Consider the following 10,219-nt stretch of genomic DNA (forward strand, 5'->3'; position numbering starts at 1 on the left):
ATGACAGGTGAGAGACAGGCCAGGTGACGATTACCCAACCAGTGGAAGCACGCACAGGAAACATAAGGAAAAAAGAGCACTGGGGGCATCTCTGTTAACGCAGAGGAACTGTAACACAAGGTGGAATCATGCGAGACTAGGAAGATCCAACTCAGAGAAGCACAGCATTACTCAATGGGCCTTGAAAAGAATAGATAGCTCAGTGTGAGGGGAAAATGGACACACCGGTCTGGAAGCCACTGACTGTTCTCCATTTGTTCAAATTCAGTCTTTCGTCAGACGCACAGCAGCAGGTCAGAGAGCAGTTTTCTCTTCCAGAAGAAATAGTCGCGGACGGCAGGCCATGTCTTTCTTTCTCTGAATCCCCAGCTCTTGGGATACAGTGTGATTTCACTCCTGTCACTCCCAGCCCCCAGAAGGCACTAGAATGCTAGTTTCAGTGCATTAGTCCAGTGGTTGTTTCCATTTGGTTGTACCCTGGCTGAGGATCTGTGCATCCAATCCTATGGGCTTCACCTTCAAACTGTTTCTTGTGATGAGATGGCAGACTAGCCTACATGGTTCCCCTTCAGGCCCAGCCACCCCTGGGCCTGTTTTGTAGCTTTCCTTGTCATTTCCTCAGCACACTGATGGTTTCTTTCTCTCTTGTGTTTGCTCCCTAGGATCCAGAAACAGACTATGAACCAAGCCAGTCCATCCAGGTCTAGACAGTATTTGGTCCTGCCATGCGGGCAGGGGACTGGACTCGATGACCTCTCGAGGTCCCTTCCAGTCCTAGAATCTATGAATCTATGAATCCTGGGGACTCCTGCACACAACGTGAGTTCCCCCAGCCCACATCTGAGGCAGCCAGGAGAACACCAGAGGTGAAGGGTAACTGGACAGCCACCAGACAGTGAGCAGGGGAGTCGTACACTGCGTAGATTATTCCTATTCTTACTAGGCAAGGATGCATGGAAGGGCTGAGGAAGGCTGTCAATCAGCCTGTCACATGCACTTTAACGCTGCTTATCCTCCTGACAGAATTTGGCTCCGGGACATCTCGTTGGGAACCTTTCCCAAGCACTAATTTCAGTGTAGGGAGTGGGGCAAGAGACACTCCTTTTAAATGCCTTTCAGGTGAGGTGTTACATTATTTAGATGAGCACTAATGAAGTTGTACAGAACAGTGTGTGCTATAGGTGCCTGTTAAACTTGTCAACCATAGAAGTGCCTGTGCTGAAGAACACTTCTAAGGGCAGATCCAACTGGAGGATACCTTTCAAATAAAGGAGAAGTCCGATTTTAAGTCCTATCTTGCCTCTGACTAATAAAATGAGTGTGTCTGGGGTTTACACCCCTCTCTTCTCCCAGTGTTGGCTCCATTGCTGTACAAACAAATAAGGAGCCTTATGCTCCACTGGAAAATCCCTCTAGAGGAATGTGCATTACGTGGGTGATTGTTGTGGTTCAGTGAGTAGCACTCTTTCCTCTGCATTGCTACAGAACCTGGGCTGCAGCAAGACGTTCAAAGGAACTTTGCTCTGACGGTCAGGGCCGGCTCCAGGGTTTTTGCCGCCCCAAGCGGCGCAAAAAAAAAAACAAAAAAAAGCCGCGATCGCGATCTGCGGTGGCAATTCGGCGGGAGGTCCTTTGCTCGGAGCGGGAGTGAGGGACCGTCTGCCAAATTGCTGCCGAATAGCTGGACATGCCGTCCCTCTCCGGAGTGGCCGCCCCAAGCACCTGCTTGGCAAGCTGGTGCCTGGAGCCGGCCCTGCTGACGGTGAGCTCTTTCAGGTGAGAGACCCACTTCCCCACTGCCCTACAGAGTGTGTCGTCATTTATACCTGTGCAAAATGCCCCCGAAGCAGAATTCTCCCCTCCCTTCTGCCATGGGCAGTGTTTACACCTACTTTGCACAGACACAGATGACTACACAGGTGCAAGGCAGTGGAATCAGGCCTAAGATGTATAACTGAGGTCCTGGGTATAATGGTCCCCATATATAAAGCACACACTCTCGGTATAGATGTCTTGTATTTATGGTTACAGGAAACTACAAAGAAAGAACAAATATAAATCTCCATCAGAAAGAGAGCTGAGTATGTTGCTGCCTCTGTATTCCTCTTGGATCCCTTATATCCCTGCCTCTTAGGAGGCCAGCACACATACTTTCTGGCATTTAAAAGTGCACTGAACAGAAAACAGAATTCTGTGTGCTACAAAAATCCCATGGCCCTCTTTGCAAGTGTAAGGGGGTTTAATTTTGACAATCTGGGTTTGAGTAATTAGTTACTCTTTCTGTAGTTAGGAGAAGGTATATTTCACTTTCTTTCCCTCTAGTGCAGCATTGCTCTGTACTGTTTAAAGACTGCTGCTTTTCAAGGCACAGAGGTGATTGTATTTCACAGACGGGTGACATGAACCCTGCACACACAGAACAAACAAGTTTAACCGAAATGATCCAATAACCCAGTTCAGCTGCATGGTTTCAAGGACATCTGAAATCTCTGGGAAAGCAGTTTGAGTAAGTCAGGGAGCAATACCCCACACAGTTCACACGCATGGGTCTGTAGATGAAAGGTGTTCAAATGTGTCTTACTTACATAATGAAAATGGTGACTATTTTTATGCAAGGGCTATAAGCTTAAACCCCATTTGCCATGTGTAAAGAGCTACTTATGATGATCTCTTATTTCTCATCCTTTGTCTAAGCAGCATAATTGATCTTGGTTCTGCCCTCTCTACCGCTGTTACCAGACACCACAATTTTCTAACAAATCACTAAATTAAAACCGAGAGGCAGGCAGGAGGGGGAATTAGTTCTCCTGTGTTATAAATCAAGCCACTCTTAAACCCCCCCCCCCCCCGCCCCTAATGTCTTTTTAGCATTGTGGAATTTCCTGTAGCAATCCAGACTGCATTCTGCAAGATGCTGAGCATTCCTCAGCCCCCACCGAAGGCCCTGATTCAGAAAAGCATCTCTAGGCAATACAGCCCTTTAGTACGTTTTAAGTTAAGCATGTGCTTGCATGGGACTTAAGTACATGCTTGACTTTAAGCATTAACTGAAGTACTTTCCTGAATCAGGGCTGAAGTCAGAGTAGAAAGTGCCTCACTCCTCTAAGGAGTGCTCAGTTGCTTGTAGAGTCCATCCCTATAAGACAGAAGCTCTTTGGTAGCAATGATAGTAACCCGGAAGAAGCCCCATCTAGATAATGTAAAATAAGCTCTGTTTACATATCCCATCACAGCTATTTTTGTGGCTGATGGACCTCTACCACTACCCATCACAGTCAATGGGCAGGAAGTTGAATTTGTCAGCTCATTTGAGTATCTTGGCTCCAATGTCACCAAGCTGGGAGGTTGCCTTGCTGACATGAAGTAAGGTGATACTAAGTATGAGGGGAGCAGGAGGGATAGCTCAGTGGTTTGAGCATTGGTCTGCTAAACCCAGGGTTGTGAGTTCAATCCTTGAGGGAGCCACTTAGGGATCAGGGCAAAATCAGTACTTGGTCCTGCTAGAGAAGGCAGGGGGCTGGACTTGATGACCTTTCAAGGTCCCTTCCAGTTCTAGGAGATAGGATATCTCCATAAATTTAAACAAGCACCCATCAGGGATGGTCTAGCTCAGGGGTTCTCAAACTGGGGGTTGGGACCCCTCAGGGGGTCACAAGGTTATTACATGGGGGGTTGCGAGCTGTCAGCCTCCACCTCAAACCCCACTTTCCCTCCAGCATTTATAATGGTGTTAAATATATAAGAAAGTGGTTTTAATTTATAAGGAGGGGTCGCACACACAGCTTGCTGTGTGAAAGGGGTCACCAGTACAAAAGCTTGAGAACCACTGGTCTAGCCAATACTTAGTCATGCCTTGAGTGCTGGGGACTGGACTAGAAGACCTCTCGAGGTCCCTTCCAGTCCTACAGCTCTATGAAACATTGAATCAGCACTGCTGTGTGTGTTATACACACTCTTTGGAAGCCTCCGTCGTATTAATGCCACAGGTCAACTCGGACTATGGCATGTATCTAACAAGCAGCAATGGCTTCTGTTCTGTGTGGCTCCACAGAGGCACAAATGCACCTGCTGGATGCTTTTGACATGAAATAGCAATGATGTATTGAAGGCATATGGTGATGTCATCATGTAATGAATGAGGATGTCAGGATGTCAGGCATTGGACCAACCAGCCTCCAATGTCTTCCCAAGTGACTTAATGTTGGCTCAGGTGGCTTGTCCATCTGCTCCATATGCTGGAGTCCATACCAGCCCACTACTTTTGTGCGTTTCTCAAACAAAAGCTGGATGGAGAAGACCTCGTGGACAGCCTTGCATATGCTGGAGGGATGTCATGGCCTCTGACCTCTCATGCCTCAGCCTTAAAAAGAGCAGGCTGCAACATTGGCAGGAGACCAGGCCCTCTGGAAACAGATGATCCAAAGTGTGCACTCTATTCTCCATGAGCAGGAGAATTAATGAAACGAATGAATTTAACTGTCCTGTTCTATGGGCATAGGCTGATGGTGCCAATGGCTAAGGTCCTCACCTGGGAGTTAGAAGACCTGGGTTCTGTTCCTTGCTGTAGCATTTATCTGCTGTGTGACTTTGACCTCGCTATCAGTTTCCCATCTATAAAATAGAGGTAATACTTATACTGACCCTTCCTTGTAAAGTAATTTGAGGATGGAAAAACTATATATAAACTATTGTTATTACTATTACAATAATCCATGAAAGTAAAGGGTCAATGATTATTTTGCTGGAGCAAGACCTGCAGGATCCTGTAGTATCTAATGAGTAAATGAGGTGAGAACCTGCCGTAGAAAGTCTAAGACCCTACCTCAGGCTCTCGGGGAGTCACTGAATTCAATTTGTGTAAGATATTGTCATTATAAGTATTTGAGAAATTAATGCGGTTAAACCACCTGGGTTGCTGCCTGTTTTAAAAGACTTCAGTTAAACTCCTCTGCTCTCCTTTTCCTCCTAGTCAGCAGTAAGGAGAAGTCCTGTATACCTCAGGCATTTTTAAGCTGCTGTACACTATCTGAATAGGAATCTGGTTATCCACAGTCAATGCTCTCCTTCAGTGGTGGGGAGAAACATACCTACAGTCCTGATCTGTACTGTCTGAAATAAAGGAAGACGTCATGTCACGCAATGAGCCTGGAAGCACGGCAGACAGTTTTATATAGCTGTGGAGTTTAACTTACACTTTAAACTGCTGGGGCCAGATCTTCAGTTGGTGTAAATCACCATAGCACTGTTGACTTCAGTGAAAGTATACCAGCTCGTGCCACAGGAGGATCTGGCTTTTAAATGCTTACGTTGTCAAATGTGTTAACTGCAATGTCCTGAGACCATGTGTGGCCCTTAAACAACACAAGATTACTGCAAAAATGATTCCTGATTTTTAACTGCTTGGCTGCAAAGTGAATTACAAATTCTGGAGTGTTTTGGAAATAACGCATTGCAAGAGATGGGTAAGACAGGGAGTGAACTTCCTGGGGAAATCAACAGCTCTTGAACAGCATCTGTGCTCACAATGTTAGGCTTTCGGGGTGGGACGGGGGGGAGACAGCTTGGAAAGGAAATATCAGGTTCAATGGAACTGATGATACAATTTGCATGAAACTTCTCACATTTTTTTCACTACTTCATTTTATGTAGTTTATTTGGGGGGAAGGGTCGGTTTTTTTAAGTCCCCATCATTTCACTTTCCCCGAAACTTCAAGGAGCCTGCAAGCCTTTTGCAGCTTGGCCTGTTAAATCCATTTCTAGCTCAATGTAGCACATTTTAAACTTCACATGAAGACACACTCCCTGACAGCCATCTTTAAAGCAATAGATGGACAGTCACATGCATGTTTCTAACACATTCTATACACAGAGACATGTGCATGCACATAATAAATACCATGTGACTTAGGTGATCAATCAGACTCAACCAACCCAGCTCAAGCTTTGAAAAAAGCAATGTGAAAATCTGCCGCATAATGTTTTCAGGCATCTTAATGAAAGAACACACACACATTCATCAAACAAATCTGAATTTTAGTAAAAGTCTCTTCTGTTTTGCAACCCCAAAACCGAGCCTATTTCAACAAAACTTTTTCATATGAATATTTTGTCTGTGCTATTTGAGAGATCTCTCCTAAGAAAATGTATGAAATTAAACTACTCCTACATAAAGCAGAGAAAAATAATGAATTAGTTAATTTAGGCCTCAGTTCAACAACACATGCATGTTTAAATTTAGGTATGCACTTAAGGCCTCTTAAAGTCAGCGGTACTTAAAACATGTTCTTAAAGTTAAACATGTACTCAAGTGCTTTGCAGAATAGGTAGGGACTTAAGCACATACATAAGTGCTTTATTGAATTGGACCCTAAGGCATGACTACCCTAGAGCGCAATAGCAGCAATATCATACATAACCCTGTAACATAGACATGGACTGCAGAGACGGAAAGGGTTGGTCTGTCTCTGTAGGAACTCCACCTCCCGGAGCAACGGTAGCTAGGTCAACAGCAATAGTGTTTCATCGGCCTATCTGCGTATCCACTGGAGATTAGGTTGGCATAGCTACAGTGGTCAGAGGAGTGAGGATTTTTTTAGCACCCCTGCGTGCATAGCTATATCAACCTAAGTTTTAAGTGTAGACCAGGCCTCAGCCAGAGGAGGGAATAATATTAACCCTGTTGATAGGCTTTGTCAGAAAACAAAATTTCTACTTCACGGGAAATTCCAAGATTTGAAAAAAAAAATTCCATTCCAAACCTTAGTGAAAACAAAAACATTGAAATTTCCCACAAAACAAAATTTAAAAAATAAATTAAATTGTGGGAGGTCAATCTAAACCTTTGGTTTTCATAAAATTAAAACATTTTATTTCCATTTTTACAGTTAAAGTGCATAATAAAAATTCCTAAACAGGCACTTTGAAACAAAAGAATTAAAATATTCCATTCCAAAAATTTCAAAATAGAACATTTTCACCTTATGAAAATGCTTTGGGTTTTTTTGGCCTTTTCCCCCCCAAATTGCTCAAAATCAACACATTTAGACAAAGTAATCCACTATCCACAAATCTGCATTTTCTGACGGAAAATCATTCTGTTCAAAAATTTCTGAGTGGTTCTATTTGTAGACCAGCACCGGAAGCATGACCACATGGAAGTAAGTAGGCATAGAGCTGGTTGTGGCAAAAGTGAACAAACAGCACATCAAGACTGGAATTGGTGGAGCAGAGTGGATAAGAAGTGATGCAGAAAGAGACATGGGCAGATAAATAGGGGGGATCAGCGTTTGGCAGGCCCTTGAAAGCAAGAATAAGGCCTTGAAGCCAAGGTAAGCACTAAATGAATGGGATTAGAGGGAAAATATTGTCCTCTATTGAGTCAGGGTGCTGATTTTGTGCATCTGACAGCACTTTGTATATCATCAGCATCACTGTTTCCCCTGTAGGGTCAGTCACTAGGCCAGAGGTGGGCAAACTACGGCCCGTGGGCCACATCCGGCCCACGGGACCGTCCTGCCTGGCCCCTGAGCTCCCGGCTGGGGAGGCTAGCCCCCACCCCTCCCCTGCTGTTCCCCACAGCCACGCTGCAGGGCGGGCCGCGCTCTGGGTGGCGGGGTTGCACGCTCCTGCTGAACAGCTTGGCAGCGTGTCTGGCTCCAGCCGGGCAGCGCGACTGCTAGACATGCTGCTCTGAGCAGCATGGTAAGGAGGCCGGGGGATTGGATCAGGGGCAGACAGAAGCAGGGGGCGGTTGGATGGGGCGGAGGTTCTGGAGGGCGGTCGGGGAATAGGGGGGTTGGATAAGCGAGGGAGTCCCGAGGGGGCCTGTCAGGGGGCGGGGGTGTGGATAGGGGTAGGGGATGGGGAACGGGGGGTTGGATAGGCGTGGGGTTCCGAGGGGGCTGTCAAGGGGCGGGGGGTTGGATGGGGTCAGAGCAGTCAGGGGACTGGGAGCAGGGGGGTTGCATAGGGGGTGGGGTCCCGGGGGCGGTTGGGGCGGGGGATCCCAGGAGGGGGCGGTCATGGGACAAGGAGCAGGATGGGTTGGGGGCTCTGAGGGGGGCAGTCAGGGGGCGGGAAGTGGGAGGGAGTGGATAGGGGGCAGGGGCCAGGCTGTTTGGGGAGGCACAGCCTTCCCTACCCGGCCCTCCATACAATTTTGCAACCCCGATGTGGCCCTCGGGCCAAAAAGTTTGCCCACCCCTGCACTACGCATTTTCCCCTGTTTGTGTGGGTCTTTCACACAGCAACTGGAGCGAGAATGTTTTTAAAAACAAACAGGAAAATGTTACTATAAAACACCAAAATTGGTGACGGGGATCCAAGACAGGGTTACAGTTTTTAAAAACTGCCTAGATTTCAAGTCGATGGCATCCCTTAAAGGGTGGTAAACCTGACATGCATTTTCCTCATGTCCCAAATATCAGCCTTTATTCAGGCAACTAAACATTAAAATGACAATACAGAGCCTCTGCATTTTGCCCTGTGCACACATGTGGACGAAGGGCTAGAGGTTACAGGCATCTCCCTATGTCTTACGAGGAAATTTCAGCCAATCAGTGGCTGAATTGGGACTCAGAGTCAACATTTAGCCAGCAGTGTGCCCTCCTCCCTCTCTTCCTGGCACTGGCGGCGAGTGCAAGCTGCTGTCCTGCACAGTGTTGTGAATACTTCACATAGCCAAACGCTCTATTATTGCATTAGCAATGTGAAATGGCTCCTGTGTAAATCATGCGGTTGTTTACAGGAGAAGGGGTGAAAAGCAGGGAGATAGGCTGTGATGGGTTGCATATCCAACGTGCACTGTGCAATGGTGAATATGGGCCCCGAGGCCAATTAAATCAGCTAGGGTGCACCTAGAGGATGGGCCAGGCCTAATTAGAAATAAAGCCCACCTGTACGGGAGCTCCCCTTTCCCCCGCCCCCATAAAGAGCTGGTGAGGGAGACCCAGAGAACAAAAGATGGAAAGCAGCCTGAAAGAAAGCTAAGATGGAGAGAAAAGCAGACAGGCTTCTCTGGGGGTTAGCTGGAACCCCGAATGGAGCCCCTGAGTGAGGGGAGGGGTTTGTTGATTGAGGTTGATCTGAGGATAATCTAGAGTGGTAGAGGCACACCTGTGATGAGGTGGCTGCCAGCTGAATTTAGCCAGGCCAAAGGTTTGGTTTTGTATGTGTTTCTTTTGGACTCTGGTAAAAGACACTGTGGCCTTAGCAGGGCTCTGGACAGAGGGTCAGGATGCTCTTATGGCTGGAGCTGGCCAAGGAAACTGAGGCAAGGGTGCTGCAGTGCCACAACCAGCCAAGAGAGGAGTGTTGGGGCAACAGCTCTGCCACAGAACCCCAGGGATTTTGTCTGCACCTCCCTGCAGTGCTGGTACAAAGGGGAACAGCAAAAGAGGGAGAAGGTGTATCTACTCCAAAGGGGAATTATGAAATGACCTCACAGGGTTCAAGGTTTATCATCTGAGTCTCCAGAACAGATTTGCTGAGGTTCCCAAGTAAAAGATGTCAGTTGTGGGTTTTTTTCCCCTAGCTGCCCGCCCTGCAAACTCAAGCCGGGCTCTTACCCGCTCATGAATCAGCATTGTAACAGGGTGGCCTGTTGCTTTGAGGGCCTGGGGCCAGTCAGCCCTGTTCATTCAGCTCTCTCCTACTACAGCTGGGCAGATGTGTGACTCAGAAGGAGGAAGAGGAAGCTGGGGGGGAGTTGTGGGGGAAGGTGGCCAGAATCCCCTGGGTGAGGGGGAAAAGTCTTGTGACTATCCCTGAGGCAAGAATGCCCTAAGGATTACCAGTGTAGGGGGAGCTGGCCTAAGAGGAGGAAAGCCCAGCATTCGGGCTGGCTGACGAGGAGAGTGGACAGGCTGCTCCATGTGGGACAGGAAGCTGGGCTCAGGCGAGGAACTGGCTGAGGGCTACAGCCTGCCAGAGGCCCTTGGTGGGAAGCTAGACCTAGCCTAGATGGTTGGGTTGATTGGAACCCAAGAGCTGGCAGTCAGACAGTGGGCCAGGCCATTGCTGCTGGGACCCTGCCTGTGAGGAAGGAGACCGAAGCCTGAGCCTGGTAGGGCTGAAGACTCTCTTGATTTGATATTGTTTTTGGACTTGGACTAAGAGACTCTGTTACCCTGGAAGGGACTGAAGGCTTTAAAGTAGCTTGGTCGGAGGGTCAAGCCTAGGGTTGCCAGGTGTCTGGTTTTTGACTGGAAAGCCCAGTTGA

This window comes from Emys orbicularis, chromosome 5 (genome assembly GCF_028017835.1).
Source record: "Emys orbicularis isolate rEmyOrb1 chromosome 5, rEmyOrb1.hap1, whole genome shotgun sequence".
Lineage (NCBI taxonomy): Eukaryota > Metazoa > Chordata > Testudines > Emydidae > Emys > Emys orbicularis.